This window comes from Bos indicus, chromosome 17 (assembly GCF_029378745.1).
Source record: "Bos indicus isolate NIAB-ARS_2022 breed Sahiwal x Tharparkar chromosome 17, NIAB-ARS_B.indTharparkar_mat_pri_1.0, whole genome shotgun sequence".
Taxonomy (NCBI): Eukaryota; Metazoa; Chordata; class Mammalia; order Artiodactyla; family Bovidae; genus Bos; species Bos indicus.
The window spans coordinates 51,662,484-51,685,074 of record NC_091776.1 but is presented as its reverse complement, the minus strand read 5'-3'; the positions used below and the strand labels follow the sequence as shown (position 1 = coordinate 51,685,074).

At 44.5% G+C, this 22,591-nt stretch overlaps 1 long non-coding RNA gene and 1 other non-coding gene across 3 annotated transcripts in view; one reads left to right on the top strand and one right to left on the bottom strand.

The window, feature by feature from the left end:
* Positions 1 to 22,591, top strand: part of LOC139176726 (uncharacterized) — a 65,653-nt gene that overhangs the window by 23,282 nt on the left and 19,780 nt on the right. The window lies entirely within an intron of this gene.
* On the bottom strand, positions 15,987 to 16,059 carry TRNAF-AAA (transfer RNA phenylalanine (anticodon AAA)). Its single transcript has one exon. It is a non-coding gene; the product is annotated as a tRNA-Phe (tRNA).

Below are 22,591 nucleotides of genomic sequence, written 5' to 3'. Positions count from 1 at the left end.
ATATTGTGCATGTGTGTGTGCTAAGTCTCTTCAGTGGTCTGACTCTTTGCAACCCCATGGGAGTGTAACCTGCCAGGCTCCTCTGTCCACGGGATTCCTCCAGGCAAGAATACTGGAGTGGGTTGCCATGCCCTACCCCAGGGGGTCTTCCTGACCCAGGGATCAAAACTGCGTCTCCTGTGGCTCCTGCATTGCAGGCAGACTCTTTACCACTGAGCCACCAGAGAAGCCCTTGAATGATATTGGCCACACTGAATTCGTGAAATGAGAGGCTCTTACTGAATTTCATCTCAAAACATAAGATTTATTAGCATTTGAAGAACTGATGTATTTAAAATTCTCATCAGTCCCAGGATCTGATCTTGCTTGTTTAGTGGACCCAGGAAGCAGCATCTCTTTTCCATCTTCTCGGTTTCCTCCCAACATCTGGATAATCTCTGGATCCTCTCTGGACGTTGGGCAGAAACCGCATGTCATTATCATCCCATTCGATCTGGTGTTCTCACCACCTGCTCCTCCAGTGGCAGGTCTGGTGAGTGTATTTACACACCTTCCACTGTTTGTTTTCAGATCAAATATGTGCGAAGGAAGCAAAGGCCTTTCCTTGTTTGCTTTGCCTTGTGAAGCCCAGTCAGGTGATGGGCTGGACACAGCACCTGAATGCACTCAGTGCCCCCACCCTCTCTCCCTTCCCCAGGACCCACCGAGAACCCTTGGCCCCTTAACCATGCTTTTCAAACTTTCTCAATAATCACAGTCCATTTCAATATTCCAATCCATTACATTCACACACATGTACGGAGGTGAGAGTCAAAATATTTAACATCTGGTGGGGCCAAGAGGCTGACCCATCAGAATTTGGTCTTAAAACGGAGCCAGGCCTGGAAACCCCCTGCTGTGCCAGAAGTTAACCCTTTTGTTGCTGAATCTGAAAGGGGTTGTGGGGAGAGGGTATCCCAGGGCAGCAGGAGGAGGACATGGTCAGGCAAGAGTTGTCCCCCAACCAGTAGAAATGCATTTGAGTATTTTAACAATGGATATAGTTGTAATGCCGAATGCCAGCTGAATCTCAGCTTTGTATATATATACATACCTGAAACAAAAGTTCGTAAAGCAATACTTAGCTTTTCTGCTGTGACACTCTCTGATGTTGTTCTGTTTCATTCTGTTTTGTTCCACTTCACCCCAGCCCATTCTTTTGCTTAAAAAAGTGCTGACCCAAAGCTTCTAAACTGATTTCACAACCCACTGATTGCTCAGGACCCACAGTTTGGAACACTTCTCTTTTCTGGTAGCTCTCAAACTTCTTCATGCCTAAGAAGTAGCTGGGAAAAAAAAAAAAAAAGAAGAAGTAGCTGGGAAGTGTGTTACAGATGTAGATAACCCACTCAAACCCTGCTGGGCTGCAGCCTTCATTTCAGAAGTCCTCCAAGGCCCCTAAGTGATGCTGATGAGGATGGTGTAAGAACCACTCTTGCAGAAACACATGTCCACCCTGGGATGTGAAACACAGACACACACACACACACATGCACACACACACACACACACACACACACACACACACATCCTTTTCTGGATTCTCTGTGTTTTTCTATTTATCTATGTATCCAATCTGTGTTGAAGGAGGGAAGATATTTTTAGTTGCAAACAAGGAAAACTCAATTGAAAGTGATTAAAACAATGCAATGGATTTATTGACTTATACTTGAGAAGTCTGGGGCTTCAGGCAAGGCAGGATCTCACAGCCCAGATGACACAGTAAGGACCAACTTTCTCTCTGCATTTGTCAGCTCTGCTTTCTTTGTCTTGGTGCTACCTTGGTCTGAATCCAGGAGCTCCAAGATTACATGCTTCCTTGGTCATATCCAACAGGGAAACGAGAGTCTACGTAAACAGGCCCTCTGGAATTAGGCTAAGTTATCCTCATTTTTGATCTGATTTAAACACAGCATCAGGGTAGGAGAATGGAACATGGCTTATGCCAGTCAGACTTCATCCTAGAGCTGAGGATGAAGTCGGTCCCACATAGACCCTGGCTATTCGGGGTGCTCTTTGGGAAAGGGAGGTTAGATGCTCTGGATTGCAAAGAATCAACAGTTGCTGAGAATCTCCATTTGTTGAGACCATACCTCTTTTAAAGAAAACTTTTTATTTTGTATTGGGGTGTAGCCAATTAACATGTTGTGATAGATTCAGGCGAACAGTGAAGGAACTTAGCCATACACATGCATGTATCCATTCTCCCCCAAACGCCCCTCCCATCCAGGCTGCCACATAACACGGGGCAGAGTTTTGTGTGCTGTATACAGTGGGTCCTTTTTGGTATCCATTTTAAACATAGCAGTATGTACATGAGACCACACCTTTTTGATGATTACAGCTTTGTAGTGTGTTTTACCATCTTGTCACCGTCTTTTACACAATTTCATGGTTTTTAATTTTAGATGAATTTTAGCATCAGCCTTTTATTTATATTAGGAGGTTGCTTGGAATTGCATTGAAGTGCTAGATTAAAGTGGGGGTGAAATCAACATCTTTATAATGTTGAGCCTTTTTACCCAAAGAATAAGATAAGACTTTCCATTATTCAGGTCTACGCATATTCTCCAGTGAAGTTTTATAAGTGTTCTCACATTGGTCTTGGGCATTTCTTCTAACTTTATGCCTCAGTACTCTCTGATTTTGTTTTCTTACATAGATGGATCTTTTGGCCCCCTGATATTGTGTCACTGGTTGAGGCTGTCATAAAGGAAAGTTGTTGACGTTTGTGTATTTATCTTGTATCTGGCCACCCTATCAATGCTTCTTAGTTATAACACTTTTCCAGCTGGTTCTCCTCATGGGAATCTTTGCCCCCTTTCTCTCCTCAGATGTGCTACAGTTTGGCTTCCTCTCTTCTCCCAGGAGTCACAAGTAGTTTCTATTATTTTTAAGGCAATGTTAAAAAAAATTTAAATTTAGTGGCTGTGCTGGGTCTTCATTGCTGCACTCCTGCTTTCCCCAGCTGCAGTGAGCGGGGGCGCCTCTCTAGCTGCAGTGCACAGTCTTCTCATTGCAGTGGCTTCTCTTGCTGCAGAGCACAGGCCGTAGAGCACAGGCTCAGTAGTTGTGGTGCACGGGCTTAGTTGCCCTGCAGCAAGTGGAATCTTCCTGGACCAGGGATCGAACCCGTATCCCCTGCATTGGTAGGCTAATTCCTAACTGCTGGACCACCAGGGAAGTCCCACACATGGTTTCTTGATCTTTAATTCCCTCCACATCTTCTTAGAGCTTGTTCCACTTTACTTTCCCTGTTTCATCCCACACCATCCACTCCCTACCAGAACCCCTCTATTCCACGAGTCAAAAACATATTCAGCATCTTCAGATTTCATGGGTAGTGTGAAGTGGACATTTTCCCCTAAACCTCTCTTAATATATAAAATTCTTTGTGGGATACCACTGAGGGCTATTATTTACAAGCTGCCAAACTTTGGGTAATAATTGTTCTCATACTTGGCATCCAGTTTAACTGCCTAATGGGGCCAGTGGAAATACCACTGTGTGTCGGGAGAGAGGAACTCTTTCAGAGGTTGGGGGAGGTTGTAATTTGGCCCTCCTCTTTAAAGCTCCAATAAATATTTTCCTGCCTCTGCTTTTAGAGATAGAGAAGCAAGTATTTCATCCCCAAACTATTAGATTTTTTTTAATTGCATATTTTACCCTCTGCAACAGGTCAAATAGCATAAAAACAGGTAGGTAGTTGCAGAAGTTCAAGTAATGTAAAGGTGTTAATAATTCCCTCTTACGGATAATGTGAGATGTAATAATAGCCACCCAGGTAACAGGCAGTAACAGTTTAGCGTGAGTTCTTCTATGCCATGTTTGTACTTATGAGCTTGTTTAGCTGTTTTTTTTTTTTTTTAATCAAAGTATAGTTGGTTTACAATATTGTGTTAATTTCAGGTGTACAGCACACTTATTCAGTTATACATATGTGTGGAGATCCATATAATTTTTTCAGTTCTTTTTCCCTTATAGTTTATTGCAAGACATTGAGTATAATTCCTTGTGCTATACAGGAAATCCTTGTTGTTTATCTGTTTTATATATGGTAATGTATATCTGTTAATCCCATATTCCCAATTTAGTCCTTTCCTCCTTCCCCTTTGGTAAATATAAGTTTGTTTGCTATGTCTGTGAGTCTATTTTTGTTTTGTAAAGAATTTCATTTGACCTATTTTTTAGATTCTGCATATGTGATATCATAAAATTTCTTTCTCTCTCTAACTTACTTCACTTATTACAATCATCTCCAGCTCCATCCATTATTGGTTTCAATTTTAAAAAACAAATTTGTTGTTGTTCAGTTGCTCAATCACATCTGACTCTTTGTGACCCCATGACTGCAGACTTCTCTGTTCTTCACCATCTCCTGGAGCTGGCTCAAACTCATGTCCATTGAGTCAGTGATGCCATCCAACCATCTCATCCTCTGTCATCCCCTTCTCCTCCTGCCTTCAATCTTTCCCAGCATCAGGGTCTTTTCTAATGAGTCAGTTCTTTGCATCAGGTGACCAAAGTATTGGAGCTTCAGCTTAAGCTTCAGCATCAGTCCTTCCAATGCATATTCAGGACTGATTTCCTTTAGGATTGACTGGTTGGATCTCCTGGCTGTCCAAGGGACTCTCAAATCTTCTCCAACACCACAGTTCATAAGCATCAATTCTTTGGCACTCAGCTTTCTTTACGGTCCAACTCTCACATCTATACATGATTATTGGAAAAACCATGGCTTTGACTAGACAGACCTTTGTCACCAAAGTGATGTCTCTACTTTTTAGTATGCTGTCTAGGTATGTCATAGCTTTTCTTCCAAGGAGCAAGCATCTTTTAATGTCAAAGCTGCAGTCACCATCTGCAGTGATTTTGGAGCCCAAGAAAATAAAGTCTGTCACTGTTTCCATTGTTTCCCCATCTATTTGCCATGAAGTGATGGGACCAGATGCCATGATCTTAGTTTTTTTGACTACTGAGTTTTAATCCAGCTTTTTCATTCTCTTCTTTCACCTTCATCAAGAGACTCTTTAATTCTTCTTTGCTTTCTGCCATAAGGGTGGTGTCATCTACATATCTGAGGTTATTGATATTTCTCCTGGGAATCTTGATTCCAGCTTGTGCTTCATCCAGCCAGGCATTTCACATGATGTACTCTGCATATAAGTTAAATAAGCAGGGTAACAATTTACAGCCTTGACGTACTCCTTTTCCAATTTTGAACCAGTCTATTGTTCCATGTCCCATTCTAACTGTTGCTTCCTGACCTGCATACAGGTTTCTCAGGAGGGAGGTAAAGTGGTCTCGTATTCCCATCTCTTTAAGAATTTTCCACAGTTTGCTGTGATCCACACAGTCAGTATTCTAGTCACATTACAACTTGTTATTGTTTTTAACGCTTTCACTTTTGGAATAGTTTTAGATTTGTAGGCAATTTGCAGAGCTTTCATATAGCCCTCACCCAGTCTCTCCCATGGTACATTTGCCAAAACCAAGACACCAGCTCCAACACATTACTATTAACTAAGTGAAGTGAAGTGAAGTTTCTCAGTCATGTCTGACTCTTTGCGACCCCATGGAGTATTGCCCTCCTCCATCCATGGAGTTTTCCAGGCAAGAGTACTGGAGTGGATTGCCATTTCCTTCTCCTGGGGATCTTCCTGATCCAGGGATTGGTCCCAGGTCTCCCTCATTGCAGGCAGATGCTTTACTGTCTGAGCCACCAAGGAAGCCCCATTTAACTATAGCCCCATTTTACTGTTAACCAAACTTCACCCTTTATTCATATGTCACCAGTTTCCCCCCTAAATCCCCTCCAGGACACTACACTGCATTCAGTCATCATGCCTGCTTAGCCTCCTCCAATCTGGTTCGTTAGTCCTTTTGTGTCTTTCATGACCTTGACACTTTTGAAGAATACTGGCCGATTATTTTGTAGAATGCCCCTATATGTGTCTTTGATTTATTTCTCTTGCTTAGACTGTGAATGGTTTTGAGGGAGGAAGAACACAGAGACAAATTCTTATCACATCATGTCAGCAGTGCATATGATCAGCCTATCACTGATGAGGTTAACCTTGATTGCATGCTGATTTTTTAAACTTAATTTTTAATGTAATTTTAAAAAATTGACTGTACCAGGTCTTCGCTGCAACACACAGGTTCTTTAGTTTGCAACATGCAAGATCCAGTTCCCTGACCAGGGATTGAACCCAGGCCCCCTGCACTGGGGGTGAGGAGACGCAACAATTAGGGAAGACCTTTTTTTTTTTTTTAACTGCCTCTTCGAGAGTCCCTTGGACTGCAAGGAGATCCAAACAGTCCATTCTGAAGGAGATCAGCCCTGGGATTTCTTTGGAAGGAATGATGCTAAAGCTGAAACTCCAGTACTTTGGCCACCTCATGCAAAGAGTTGACTCATTGGAAAAGACTCTGATGCTGGGAGGGATTAGCGGCAAGAGGAGAAGGGGACGACAGAGGATGAGATGGCTGGATGGCATCACTGACTCGATGGACGTGAGTCTGAGTGAACTCCAGGAGTTGGTGATGGACAGGGAGGCCTGGCGTGCTGCAATTTTTGGGGTCGCAAAGAGTCGGACACGACTGAGCGACTGATCTGATCTGATCAGATCAACACATGTGCCTTGTGCATTCATTTTAACAGCTGCATAATATTCCACAGCATTGATGAAACATGGGTCATTCAGATCTTCCAAAGTTCTCATATAAATGTGAAAACTCTCAATACCTGGGTAAATGATTCTCAGTAAGTGTGCTGAACTGGAAAGATACCCGTATGTTTACTGTGGGTGAGATTTAAAACTTGATGATGTTTTAATGGGGTGGGGTGGTCCCAGTGCAGGGGGGGAAGTGCTAGACAGTAGCAGATGTCCCCAAGGAGGGGAAGATGAGTCCACAGAGGTCAATGGAACCAAGAGGGGGAACCTCCAAGAAGTACATAAATAACTGTGAGAATGGTTGGGTCATAATGATGTCTTGAGCCCAGACAAGGAAAGAAAATTATTATAATTGGTGGAAGGCAGAGAGGGTCCAGTGGGGCAAAGATGCACCATGGGGAAGACTTTGAAAGGACCAGGAGAAAGCCTAGCTTGATCCAGGCACTGGAGGTAAGGCAGCGACAGAAGAAGGAACCTAAGGAGGTCAGGGCTCTGCCTTTTGTCACATCATCGTGTACCACCTCCAAGGGGACAAGCCAGCCTGTTGGAACATCCTCTTGGAAAACACGCATGCTACTCCTGGTGGGTGGGGGGTAGGTCCTGCAGAAGCAATGGATCCATATAGTTTGTAGATGTTCTTTGTTTCATGTGTAGGGCTGGGATTCCCCCTTCCCTTCCACTAGATGGAGGCCATCTATCCTCCCTCTTAGGAAATCTGGAGCCTATGTTCCGTCATGACTTTGTCACTGAGATGTGTTTTCATGCGCAGTTGACAGTTATCCAGCTTTGGAAAATGAAAAGTTGAGGGTCACTGCAATTTCCTCTTTCTCAACCAAAGAGGTGCTTGGACGTTTGTGGCAGGGAACTCCCTCTGCCAGCCCCTTAGCTACTGCCTGACTCCTTTTCTTCTCCACCTGGCCCCACCACTCCCATCCCAAGCAGACAGAAACCAGATCCCGACCCCCCAATACCCCACCCCCATCACCCCCACACAATGACATTTCAAATCAGGAACACATGAGACTTTGTCTAAAAAGTAACTGATGTCAGAGGAAGCACGGTGCCAATTCAGTGATCTCCATCCCTCCTGGAGGACAAAGCTGATTGCAGACCTAGCGACTGCTTTTTTCTCTAACATGCGTATATCATAGGTGTTTCCCGAAGGCAAATCCACCGTCAGCCAGTCTTTCTGATATGCGGTCAAATCTCTCAGTGGTGGTGCTTTGCTGCTTCTCCGATCTGGTCCTGTGGACCTTCTGCCAACAGAAACATATCCTGGTTTCTTAAAATGTTCTTACATGGTTCCATGGGGCTACTCTGCACATCGCCATTGGACTTTATCAAGCAGCCTTGTGCCTGAGTGGTTACTAGCTGCAGCATCAGCGGTTCTTGGACTATCAGCTCTCACCCTACCTGTTGGAAGGAGAGTGTCTGTGTCCCTTTCCGATGTTTTGATGAGAATGTGTTAGTCACTCAGTCATGTCCGACTCTGTGATCCCATGGACTGTAGCCCACCAGGCTGCTCTGTTCATGGGATTCTCTAGGCAAGAATCCTGGAGTGGGTAGCCATGCTGTCTTCCAGGGGATCTTCCCGACCCACGGATCAAACCCTGCATTGCAGGTTCTCCTGCATTGCAGGCAGATTCTTTACTGTCTGAGCCACCAGGGACTAGCTTATTAGGCAGATGGGCTTAGGATAAACTGGTTCTACCACTTCCTAGCTAGGGAGCCTCAGGTGGCTTCCTGAGAAGCCTCACCAAGTTGTTAGTATATAATGGGCACCTGAAAAGCCAGCATTAGAAATAACACCCAGCTTCCATCATTCTTGGGAAGATCAGAGGAGGTGAGGAAGACGAAACACCGAGGACAGTCCTTGGCACATGCTGAAGGCTTAACACACTTTTTTTTTTCTTTTCTTATTTTGTAACAGTGCCAGGTTTGCGGGTGGGATCTAAGCATACCCAGTTCTGTTCGGGGCCAGCTGTGAGATTTTGTGCAAGTGGTCCTGTGGTCTAGGATTTAGGACTGATTATGGGATGATATGGTGACATTATTTGGGATTCTATGAGATGTTCTGCGTCTTAAGGGCTCAGATGTCTGTTTCTTTGGAGCAGTGTTTCCATATCACTACATGGGAAGGAGATGAGAGAAACCTACTACAAGCTCTCTCCCTGTCTGTCTGTATCTTTGTATGTTGTCCATATGTCCATCTCAATCTCTCCTGTCTCTGGCTCCCTCTTTCAGACCCACTACTGAATCAGCCTAAACTTTCCCTGGCCCCGTGCATCTTCTGTGTGACACCAGTCTTTTCTAAGCCCAGGCAGAGCTCAGAGTTTGTTGCAGAAACACCTCAAACGTCTGCACGTGCTTGTCTCTGAATCAAGGCAAGCCAGGAACTTGCACCCATTTTTGTTTTACTGTATCATTATTGATGTTTGATCAGTTACAGACTGGCAAGGCAAAGCTCTGTGTGGCAAGGCGAAAGAATTGGTAAAAGATGAAGTTCACGTATTTTGCATTTAGAGCAGGTAGTTTACCTAGGCTCCTCTCTCCATGGAATTTCCCAGGCAAGGATACTGGAATGGGTTGCCATTTCCTTCTCTAAGGGATCTTCCCAACCCAGGGATTGAACCTGTGTCTCTTACATTGCAAGCGTATTTACCGCTGAGCCACCATGGAAGAGCACCTAGCCTGCAAAGAAGCTGAATATTGAACTCATCGGCTTGAAAGTTTGTAAGGGTAGGGTAGATGGAACGTGTCAGTAAGGAAGATGCCTGAGGCAGAATATACTAATTTTCCGCCTAATAGCTGTGTGCCTCTTCCATGCCCACCCCTCCCCCCACCCAGGGTGGGTAAATCCTGATCCACTGATGCAAACATGTGGCTCCATCCCTTTTGCCCGTTTCTGGTTTATACATGGACATGTGACCAGTTCCAGCCAATGGGGTGTGAGAAGTCTCCTGGGGGTTCCGGGAAAGGATTTTTTGCTCCTATAAAGAGACACAAGGAGGAAGCAGCCCTCTTTCCACGTCTGGATGTTGTGTGTGGATGTTGGCCTGGAGCTGTGACAGCCACCTTGAGGGGTGACTTTGAAGATGACAGTCAGAAAGAGAAAGAATCTGAGTCCTTGATGCCATCAATGAGCTGCTGAATTAATCTACCCTGGGACCACTCTGCCTCTGGATGTCTCCCTCAGGGAGATGTTCAGTGTCTCCAACATTGAAACACTTTTGTTTGGGCTTCCTGCTACTTCCAAAGACATGCATGCTGACTGATTCAATAACTCCAAATCACGTGGGGCAGAAGTAAGAGGTGTGACAACTGGTTAGCTGGTTGCGACCAAGTAGAATCCCATACTGTTTGCCACTCATTATCACCTGCTGCATCAGCCTGTGCCCGTAGAAGAAGTCTGCTGCCTTTAAAATTAACATTTACTTGGCTGTGCCTCATCTTAGTTGTGGCATGGGGGGTCTTTAGTTGTAGCCTGTGGGATCCAGTTCCCTGACCAGGGATTGAACCTGGGCCCCCTGCATTGAGAGCACAGAGTCTTAACTGCGGAACCACCAGGGAAGTCCCATCCCCTGCCTTTCTTTATAGCCTGATCATAAGCACACGTCTTCCTCAGCCTCCGTGAAGGAAATGAACTTCACAAGGACCCCATGGGGGAGTTTCAAGAGGAGCTCCCCACAGAAGCAGCAGAACAGGAAGAAATCATTCAATATCTTTCCTCAGACCTTCTAATCTGAAGGCCACCTTCTCTATTCGATGGAGGAAACATAAATACCAGCAACGTGAGATTGTCTTGGGGAACCAATGAGCTAACGATTGTTAAGTGCTGAGGACAGTGTCTGGCACATAATAAGCAATCAGTAAGGGATTTCCCTGGTGATCCAGGGGTTAAGACTCCACGCTGCCAATGCAGGGTGCACGGGTTTGATCCCTGGTGGGGGAACTAAGATCCTACAAGCTACACAGAGCAGCCAAAAAAGAAAAAAAAAAGAACTCATAAGCAATCAGTAAACATAGCTATTGTTACGACTAATCCTTCTCTTTGACATGTGATGTCTTAGGCAGGAACGCATTTAGCCCTTCATGACGCTCAGGCAACCTGTAATGCTTGAGGCCAGGATCACTGGGGCCATACTGGAGGCTGGCTGCCACACAGGGACTCTATTGGCCACTTATATATGTTGTTTCTAAACCTCATTCTCAAGTATTAGAGGGATGTCTTCTAATCCTGGAATCCTTCAAGGGAGCCAACTTGAGAGATGTCTCCTAAGAGGACTCAAGACCTTGACAAGGAAGGGGGAAAGGGTAACGGGACAGGGAAAAGAAAAAGTAAGAAGAGGTGGACAGAGAGCAGAGGGGAAGGAAGGAGGGGAGAAAGAAAAAGCAGCCCACGTCCAGGAGAGGGGAGCAGCGGGTCCACGGGGGCCATCCTTGCTCTGGTTTGCAGAGAACATTCCCTGGGGTGGGGTTGGGGGCTGGGTTCAGATGTGGTCATCACTGGTCTTTAATTCCTGGCAGGCTTCCTGCCCTAGAAACAATGGGGTGTCCTAATTGAGAGCAACCAAGACGCAAAGGCTTTTGCCACATATATTGTTTCCAGGGTCTCCTTCTTCCTGTGGCTTCTGTTTTTCTTATTAAACACTGCTTCTAAATTGGTAGCGGAAAGAAAGACAGTGAGACGGCCCAGGGAAAGCATGAGTCTTCCCAGTCCTGGGCTCATACCCCGCGAAGGAGAGCCACAGGTCTCCGCATCCAGAGATGCTTTCTGGCCGTGTGGCTTAGAAATGGCCTGGCACGCAGAGCTGGGCCTTTCATCCAAGTGTCCAGATTAATGTTACCTCTGAGTGTTCGAAGGAGCCATGAGGTCTGACTTACTCACAGCCCTTTCTTTCTGGCTGAACCCCCCATAGGTCTCTCTGTTGTTCTATCCAGGGAGCTTCTCAGCAGGAAGAGAGAAGCCTGTTGTAAAAAATTTCGTGAATTGATGTCAGCTCAGCCGCCACGAGGAATACTGGGCTACATGAGGCATGTCCTGGGACCCTAACATCTTTTCCACCAATTCCTGAGCAGGAAAGTAAAGGGAAGAGGTAGGAATTTACATTCTCTGACAAAGTACAGAGGCTGCAATGAGATAAAACACACCAGCCAAGGCAGTGGGAGCTGGCCCAGAGGCTTGGACTTGCTGCTTGCCTCCTGGGAATAAGTCCCCGGAAAATCTAGGACCACCCCCCCCCACCCCGCCCACCTCGGGCATCCCAGGGTTAATGCTACAAGGCCCAGGTCTTGCACGTGACTTTGGGGTGCCCTGGGGAGCTGGCAGCTGGTCTGTGAGGGTCATCACATTCCCAACAGTAGCTGTGTCTCCACCCACACGGAGCTGTCACATTTAAATGTGAATTCTCTGTCCTTTCCAAGCTCAAGGTCAAGGCTCTCCCCATTCTGCACCCCCTCTCTCCCCTGGGGTTGGTCTGAGGTTAACCTCGGTATTGGTGATGAGGCATCATTTGAATGACTCTGGGAAAAACTCTCTGAGTCAGTGACATCTAGTTGCCTACCTAAATAGCCATTCTTTCCTTGTTCCTCAGAAGGAGTCCGGATACTGTGCCCAACCACAAACTGCATTTCTTGGCTTTCCTTGTGGCTGAGTCTGCCCTTGAGACTGAGTTCTGAACCAGTGGAAGTGGAAGTGTGGCATGGCACTTCCAAGCAGTCTTCTTAAAGAAAGCTGACTCAGCTGGGAGGAGAGTCCTTTCTGGTCTTTCTTCCTATTGCCTGGAAGGTAGGCTTGATGGCTAGAGCTCCAGCAGCCACCTTGGACCATGAGTTTGAGAGAGTCAGTTCCTAGGCAGGTTGATAGGGAGTCTAGGGGTCCCCAAGGAGAAAGGGGTCTGGAATTCTCAAGGAGGAAGAAAGGACAAACTTTTTTTCTTTCTCCACATTCCTTAGGATTATATACCAATAATGTATCCTGCCTAAGGACAGTCTTTGGATTCAACCTTCTGTTATCTTAAAATGTTAATTATGGGAGTAGACCTGGTCTTTACAAGGATGTATCTTGCCTGAAGACAGTGTTATCTTAAAATGTAAATTATGGGAGTAGGTCTGATGAGGTCTTTACAACCTCCAGATATTCTTTGGATTATATAACTTCATTGTTAACACTAGCAAGCGGGTACTCTTTCTGCCCCCTTCTGATGCCTGTGTCAGAAGCTTTCTCTATCTCCTTTATATTTTGATAAAACTTTATTACACAAAAGCTCTGAGCGATCAAGCCTCGTCTCTGGCCCTGGATTGAATTCTTCTCCTCCGGGGGCCAAGAATCCCAGTGTATTTGCGTGATTCAACAACAACCTTTCAAGATGACCTTGAGGATGGAAGCTTCATGTTGGGAGAATGAAACAGAAATATAGAAGGTGGCATCATATTGCCACCATGCCAGTCTTTGGCTGCCTATTTACGGGCTTCTTTTAAGTAAGGAAGAAATAAACTTGTATGCTGTTCAGTCTACTAATAGTTTGGATTTTCTGTTATTTACAGCCAAAACTATTCCTAGCTGATATACCTATCAAATTTCCCCTCTCTTATCCAGATGCCACTGTGCATGGAATTCACATATGAGAGAAGCATCCTTTTCTGTTATGTTTTCCCTTTCTGGGAACATCATCTCAGATTAAAGTAGAAGCAGGGGAACCAATGAAGTTCATCTTTGAACCTGTTGAGTTTATCTCTCTCCTCCCAGGCTTTTCCTCACACACTAGTTTGCTTTTAGTTTGCTGTCAAGGAATTTCTCCCTAGCTGGTAAGTCACTACATCTTATGGGATATTTGGTTTCAATCAATTTGTCATTTCCTACTAAGTTACTCGTATTAGTGACAAGCTTGTCATTATAAATCCTATCTTGAAAGAAATTCTTCCTTGATTCCACATACACTTATAACTATTGCCCGATTTCTCTGTTGCCCTTTATAGCAACACTTCCAGAAAGATCCATCTGTACCAGGACTGCCCATCTGGGAACTCCAAGAAGCAGCATTCATACCATGGCCTACATCAGGGGCACCTCTGTGTTGTGCAGTGTATGACTTGTAGATCTATAAGGGGAGGCTTGGGCAATTCTCGGTGATTCCACTGCCTTAATTACCAGGCTCTCTTGAACCTAATCCTATCATGTATTTCTTTCACTACTCCAGATAAACAGCTCTTGTCAAGGTTCTCAGTGACATCCATCTTACCAAATCCCAAGGTAAATTCTCAGTCTTCCCCTTGCCCTGTTTAGCGGCCGGCAGCGTTTGTCAATCACACCTCCTTCCTTTTTGTTCTAATATTTATTGATTGTGTCTTTGGCTGCACCGGGGCTTCGTTGCTGCCCACAGGCTTTCTCTGGCCGTGGCAAGCGGGGGCTGCTCCTTGCTGTCGTGTGCAGGCTTCTCATTGTGGCGGCTTCTCGTGCTGTGGAGCAGGGTCTCTAGGCACACGAGCTTAGTATGCGGCCTGAAGGCTCTGCAGCCAGGCCTCGGTTGTGGTGGTGCACGGGCTCGGTTGCTCTGTAGCACGTGGAATCTTCCCTGACCAGGGGTCAAACCCGTGTCCCCTGCATTTGCAGCTGCATTGTTATCCACTGCACCACCAGGGAAGTCCATACCTCCTTCTTAAAACACGTTCTTTCCCTGGCTTCCGAGGCTCTATTCTCCTACTGCACTAGTTATGAATTTTCGGCCTCATTGTCTTCCCCAAACATCACTGTTTTGTTTATTGCTAAATTCTCAGCATAAAGAATAGTGTCTGGCACACGGCAAGCTTTCAATCAACATGGCAGGCATTGAATGAATGGAGGCATAGGGGATTGTATCTAAAGGAGTGAATGTCAAATAGTGGAATTTCAGGCACTGTGATAAGAGTGATGGTATTTTGGGGCAGTATAGTTATTTTTACTAACTTCTAAAATACCATGTGGGGGGCACAAGAAGCTATATTTTTTTCTTTACCTCAGAATAATAGGTCAGTTCTTGTGTCTAGGTGCTGGGTTGAAGACACAGGAAATATATTTTTCACAATAGCCCAGATATGGAAGCAACCTAAATGTCCATCAAGGGATGAATGGATAGAGAAGATGCATTATATACGCAATGGAATATTATTCAGACATAGAAAAAAAGGAAGTCCTGCCCTTTGTGACATCATGAATGGACCTTGAGGGCATTAGGCTGAGATAAGTCAGACAGAGAGAGAGAAAAACTGTATAATCTCATTTATATGTGGAATCGAGAAAAGTCACAGTGTCATGAGTTTTATGAAGCAGAGGATAGAATGGTGGTTACCAGGGGCTGCGGGGTTGGCAGAATTAGGAGGATGTTGGCCAAAGGGTACAAACTCCCAATTATAAGACAAATATGGGGAATTCCCTGGTGGTCGTGTGGCTAAGACTCTATGCTCCCAATGCAGGGGGCCTGGGTTCAGTCCCAGGTCAGGGAACTAGATCCCATATGCCGCAACTAAGAGTTCATATGCCTTGACTGAAAGATCCTGCGTGTCACAACTAGTACCTGGCACAACCCAGTAAAGAAAGAAATACATTTTTAAAAAAGAGACAAATTGGTTTTTCTGGAAATCTAATGTACACCATGGTGATCACATTATATACTTGAAGTTGCTAAGATAGTAGAGCTTTAATGTTCTCACCGTGAAAACAAAATGGTGGGACTGCCCTGGTGGTCCAGCGGTTAGGACTCCTTGCTGTCACTGTTGAGGGCCCAGCTTGCATCCCTGGTCAGAGAACTGAGATCCCATAAGCCTCGTGGTGTGACCAAGAAGAAAAGAAAAGAAGAGAAAAAATTAAAAAAAGGAAATGGCAATTATGGGATGGAATGAAGGTGTTGGCTAATGCTTTGGGGGTGATCATTTTGCAACATACAAGTGTAACAGATCAACACATTGTACTCTTCCCATGACATTGGGCTCACCCAGATAATTTTCCCATCCCAAGATCCTTAACTGAATCACACCTGCAAAAGCCCTTTTGCCACCTAAGGTCTGTGTGCTGTGCTTAGTCTCTCAGTTGAATCTGACTTTTTGTGACCCCATGGACTGTAGCCCACCAGGCTCCTCTGTCCATGGGGATTCTCCAGGCAAGCATACTGGAGTGGGTTGCCATGCCCTCCTCCAGGAGATCTTCCCAACCTAAGGATTGAGCCCAGGTCTCCTGCATTGCAGGCAGATTCTTTATCAGCTGAGCCACCAGGGAAGCAAAGGGTCAGAAACAGTTGCTGAAACCCAGGATTGAACCAGGGACCTTTAGATCTTTAGTCTAACACTCTCCCAACTGAACTATTTTGGCCACCCATTCATAGGTCCATACACAATGCCATTTACAGGTTTGGGGATTGGGATGTGGACATCTTTGGGGAATTATATTATCTGCCACACTTCCTGATCCTGAATCTTAATAAAAAATATTCATTTATTTGACTGTACCGGGTCTTAGTTATGGCGTGCAGGATCTTTGATCTGCATGTGGCATGTGGGATCTAGCTCCCAGACTGGGGACTAAACCCAGGCCCCCTGCCCTGGGAATTTGGAGTCTTAGCCACCCGGGAAGTCCCCTGATCCTGGATATTTACTCCAGTGTCACTTTCTCAGTGAGGCTTATGCTGACCACGCAGGCCTCCTGCTCTATCTTTTCTTCTAGCAAAGTATGCAATTGACTAATATCTGGTGAATATTCCCTGTTTCCCTCACTACACTGTCAGCTCCAGAAAGGCAGGAACTTGATCATTTTCTTCACTGCTTCCTCTCCAGAACCTGACATATAGATGATGCTCAGTAAATATTGTTTAAATAAATGATAGAAAGAAAAAAATAAAAAACAACAACAGCCAACCCTTTTTTAACCTCAGTTTGAGCCCCTAAATGGAGAGTTCTCTCACATTCATTAAACTGGGTCAGGGAATTGATGCAACTGACCAGTCCTTTAAACCTTGTGTTGGGAGACTGAGAACCTCACCCAGGGTGTCCCAGGCTGCCACAGAGGCACAGAGGAGTCACGATAGCACAGTCGACAGAGGCCCAGAGGAGCTGAACAAGGACGCTCTTCATTGAAAGAGACTACGAGAGCGATTAGCCAGTGTTACCTACAAGTGCACCTAGCTCAGTCCCTCGACGGACGATTCCCGAGCTGGCCACCCTGAGCAGCTCTGGGATGCACGCTAACCTTGGGAGCAGTAGGCTGGGTGGCCCCGAGCAGCTGGCCCCGGGTCCCTGGCTTTCTCTGGTTCTGTTCTTTCTAACTTTCAACTTGTGGCTTGGGACCTTTTTTCCACTTTTCCAATGATAGTACCAGGAAATTCCTTGAACTTGAGCAATGATGTGTTACTTTCTTTCAAGAGGTAACTCTCAAAATCTCTGTTCTCTCCATTTCTGCCATCTCGGGAGCATTTGGCCATTTTTTAAGATGGAATCCGTTTTATTAGCCTTAATCGTGTGCAGTTGTTTCTTCCAGCTCAGTGCTAGACTGTCAGGGCATCCTACAAAGGTTTGGCGGGACTTCTAGGGGAAACGCCTGCTGATGATAGAATAACACAGTGCCTTGGCCAACTGGATTCCAAAAATGCACCCTCTGACAGGGCTTCCCAGCCACTGAGGAGCAGCTGCTGGGGGCTCAGCCTGCAGCTGACCCTGGAAAAAGAGAAGAGAGAAAATGGGAGGAGTGAGGTGCACAGTTCCTGGAAGCTAGGTTTGGGTGTATCTGAATGAGATGGTTCATGTTCAAATCAGGGGAAGAAAAAGAACTCAAAATACAGAACAGCCGCAATGGAAAAGCAATGAAAAGAAACAGTGAACCCTTCTAATGAGAAACCCACAAACACCCTGAGAATTCATTTCACTCTCCCCACCCCCTGGTTCATCATTTTGCTGGCTTTCAAATAGTTTTTTTATTGGTCAAGGTTTTATTTTGACCCATAAATTCTTCTTTTTGGCTACACATATATTTTGTGAAATGATTATTACAATCAGGTTAATTAACACATGCATATATCTCCTCCCTCTTGAGCATCCTACTTGAGCTTCCCACCCACTGCTCCTACTTTCCGCCCCTTCTAAGTCATCACAGAACACCAGCTGGCTTTCAAGTTTTGGGAGCAGTGAAAACTATATCACAGGATTGGGAGGCAGGACACTCAGGATCTAACCCAACTTTGCTCCAAAGATGAGCCACGTGACTTTGGGGAAATCACTTACCCTTTCCATCGTCATCTATACAACTAAGGACAAATAATTATTCTGGCTTCTGAGGTTAAGGGGAAACTCAAATGAGATAATATACATCATCATCATCACTATTGTGATTCCAGTATCAGAGATGGGGAAATGGGGCTGACTGGGGAAAGAGCCTGCGAACTTCATATCTTGGGTCTTTATTCTAACTTCCAGAAGCCTTGCTGCTTTCTTCCTTTAAAGTGTCTCATCGAAGTTAAACTTAATACATTTTAGGCAGTTGTTTAGAATTTGGAAGAGATTCACCAATGTAGCAGAAACTTTCATACCTGAATCAAATAATGCCTTCTTTATAAAAGTTTAACTCCTCCAGGAGCACAACCTCTAACTGCAGGAGGTTCATGTCTTTATAAAAGACGAAGATTTAGATATAAGAAAAGGATTCTTAACTAGGGAGATGTTTAGAATAAGTATTTAAAGGTGTTCAAGTACATGGCTGGTACATTTTTTTCCAATGAATGAGGAAACAGTTTGGCAGAGGGGAAAGCGGTATTTCACCACTGAGGGGTCCAACTAGGACATCCCAAGTCCATGCCTTTGTCATGTGGCTTTGGAGTCCTTCCTATAAAGGTGCCCTTTATCATTTGGAACTTTCTGCTCTAGGGTAAGATGCTTCACTACTTTGATTAAAAAAATTTTTTTAATATAGAATATTTATTTATTGGCTGTGCTGGGTCTTTATTGTTGCACTTGGGCTTTCTCTAGTTGAGGCAAGCAGGAGCTACTCTCTAGCTGCAGAACACGAACTTCTCATTGTGGTGGCTTCTCTCATTTTGGAGCATGAGCTCTAGGCATGTGGGCTTCCATAGTTGTAGAGCATGGTTTTAGTTGCCCCTTGGCATGTGGAATCCTCCCGGACCAGGGACCGAATCCATGTCCTCTGCATTTGGCAGGCGGATTCGGAAGTCCCAAGACACTTAATTGCTTTGGTTTTTTTTTTTTTTTTTTTAAATCCAATCAGTGAGGACAAAAAACCCAACCCATAGCAGTGTCGTGAGGGTTAGAAGCAATATATACAAATGGCCAGTAGAGTCCCTGTGTGGCAGCCAGCCTCCAGTATGGCTCCAGCGATCCTGGCCTCCTGGTGTTCCCCTCTGACACACACCAGTGCAGAAACGTCGCTGCATGACTTCCAAAGCCAGGTCACAAAAGACACTGCTGCTTCCATCTTGTTCTCTCTTGGATCCTTTTCTCTGGGAAAAGCAGCTGCCCTGTCAGGAGGACACTCAAGCAGCCCTCTGGGCAGGTCTACAAGGCGAGGAGCTGAGGTCTCCTGCCAACAGCCAGCACTATTTGGCTAGTCGCATGGAAGAGCCAACTTGAAAATGGACCCTCCAGCCCTGGTCAAGCCTTCAGATGTCCACAGCCCTGGCCAACCTCTTGGCTGCAATCACGTAGGAGACACTGAGCTAGAACCACCCAGTTAAGCCACTCCCAAATTCCTGACCCTCCCAAACTGGGTGAGACTGTATACGTGTTGTTATTTTAAGCTGCTAAGTTTTAGGGTAATTTGTAACACGGCAATAGGTAACTAATATGCACTGGCACATGGTTTATATAATAAATGATTGGTGATACCAACCATTTGTTGAGTTTCCATTATGTGCCTCACATTCAGCTTGAGGCTCTAGAAATGAACCGTATATATTGGGTTGGCCAAAAAGTTCATTCGTGTTTTTCTATAAGATGTAATGGAAAAACCCAGACAAACTTTTTGGCCAACCCATTACATCATCCCTTCCTTTAAGATACTTAGATTAGCCAAGGGAAGAGTAATGGGCTCCAAAGTGGACACAGGTACCCTCAGTACTGAAACCTGCCCCCTGGAAATACTGTTGAAGGAAAGTCCTCTGGAAATCCCAAGTAGGGGAACTATAATACCCGAATTGATTTTAATGTCTTTATGTAATGGCAACCTGTCTGCTTCTCTTACAGAAGAAAATTAGGAACAGAATTCCTTTTATTAAGCAAATTCTGATATCCTGCAATCTGACCAGAACAACACCCACCCACAGAATTTGCTGGGGTGTTGTTAGAGCCAGTGAGGCGCATTTAAATGACGCACTTGAGTTTGAATTATAAGTAAGAGCTGTGCATAGCTATGTGCTTAGGTATAACCTCTGTCACCACCAGGTGGTGCCGTGGAGGCCTTGGCTTCCTCTTGGGGCTGTTGCCATTCTCAGTGGCTCTCTGGGTGTGGACATTTTTGGTAGTTTTTGGTTGTCTTGCGGGATCTTTGTTCCCCTACCAGGGATGGAACCCGGGCTCTCGGCAGTGAAAGTGCAGAGTCCTGACCACTAGACCACCAGGGAATGCCTATGACTTGGATTAGCTTTGGGGGCAGGGGGGTCTCCAGACTGTTTCCCTGAAGTTGGCTTTACTGGCCTCTGGAGGTTCTACTTCCAGTGGTTTCAATAATAATAACAACAACACAATGAGAAGGCAGCCCTTTGTAGACCAGACACTAATATACATAATACATACTATATATGTACATAAAATATAACACAGTTGACCCTGGAACAACATGGGTTTGAACTGCATGGATTTCTTTCAATGATAAATACTGCAGTACTGCATGGGCTCATGGTTGCTTAAATCTGCTAATGTGGAATGGCAGATATGACAGCCCAATATAAGTCATGTGTGAATTTTCAACTTCATGGAGGTTTCTGGCATTCCTAAGCTCTGCTGTGGTTCAATTTATATGATATATAATATTTGGCATGAAAGTGAAAGTGAAGTCGCTCAGTTGTGTCCGACTCTTTGCGACCCCGTGGACTGTAGCCCACCAGGCTCCTCCGTCCATGGGATTCTCCAGGCAAGAATACTGGAGTGGGTTGCCATTTCCTTCTCCAGGAATATTTGGCATAGCATACTATATAATTGGGCTTCCCAGGTGGCGCTAGTGGTAAAAACCTGCCTGCCAATGCAGGAGACACAAGAGATGCGGGTTCAATCCCTCGTTCAGGAAAATCCCCTGGAGGAGGGCATGGCAACCCACTCCAGTATTCTTGCGTGGAGAATCCCATGGACAGGGGAGCCTGGTGGGCTATAGTCCATAGGGTCATGGAGTCAGACACAACTGAAATGACTTAGCATGTGTGCACTCTATAGTTGTGTATAGTAAGTATACTGTATATAATTTTATGTATACTGTATGTGGTATGTAATATATAATCTGTGCAATAAGTGATTTCTGAATCATATGAAATATTTATTATTTTCAGTTTTTTCACATAGTATTATTTTATTAAGGCTTATCCATGTCCTTAAATACTCTTTGGAAACTTGATTTTAATTGCTATTTAATATTCAAGCACATGGATATACCACATCTTATTTGTTTACTATTCTTTTTTGGGATACTGAATTATTTCTCCTTTTTTAACATTACTATGTTGCAGTATAATTCACCTGTGTGAACCTTTGCTTACGTCTCTGATTATGTCCTGACAGTAGATTTCTAGAACTGGAATTACTGGACCAAAGTGTGAGGACATTTTCAGGGCTTCTTCTGTTACCACATTTTTTCTAGTGGAAAAGCCAAATTATAACCCCACCAGTGTGAGTACCCATTTTTCTGTATCCTCACTAACACTGTTTTTTAAAAATTATTATGAAATTTTTTATTAGTTTGGTGAGCTTTTAAAATATATTGTCTTACTTATATATTTTTGCATATCTTTAATTATGCAGGTGAACTTTTTTCATTCATCTATTAAACATGTGCTTCCCTTCTTCTACAAAGGTCTTTTGTTCTCTGTTAGAATGATTGCCTATTTTCTTATTGTATGTGTGTATGTGTGCTTTATTTATTTTTAATTGGAGGATAATTGCTTTACAATATTATGTTGGTTCTTATTTGTTTTTAAGGACTTTTTATATATAAAGGATATTGATCGTTGATCCATCATCAGTATATGATTTTAAATTTTATTTGTAACATTCTCCGGTGTTCTGAGGTTTTGCTTTAATATACCAAATCTATCAATCACAGATTTCTTTCACTGGTGCTAAAAAAGCACTGTCTTATCCAGAAATCAAATAAGTATTCACCTTTATTTTCTCCCTGCTTGTTTTGGAGATTTATCATTATTATTATTTTGAATTTGCTTCTTGTATCCATCTGGATTTTATTTTGGTTTATGATGTTGAGGAGTCAACATTATTTTTTTCCCTAAGTACCTAACCAGTCGTCCCAGCACCAGTGACTAATCCCTTCTTTCTGCATTGATTTGTAATGCTACATTTATGGTATATTAAACTTTTATACAAGCTGGATCCTAGTACATATAAAATCTACATTTTTTGTACTGTTTATTCCTCCAGAGAGATGTTTTTAATATACAGAATGGTCCATGCCATTTTCCTTCCACGACACGCCCAGCTCACCTCCTTTAGTATAAAATCCAGGCTGCCTGCCCCCACCCCGCCCACCAGTCTCCCCTGCTCTGTAGCTCTTGTCACACCAGGGGGGCCCAGTGACTCCACGATCCACCCACCTCATCAGACCTGGTCCTTTTTTCCTCCCACACCCCTGGCACCCTACATCCAACCACTCCACCATCCCTGGTGTGACCACTGGGCTTCTG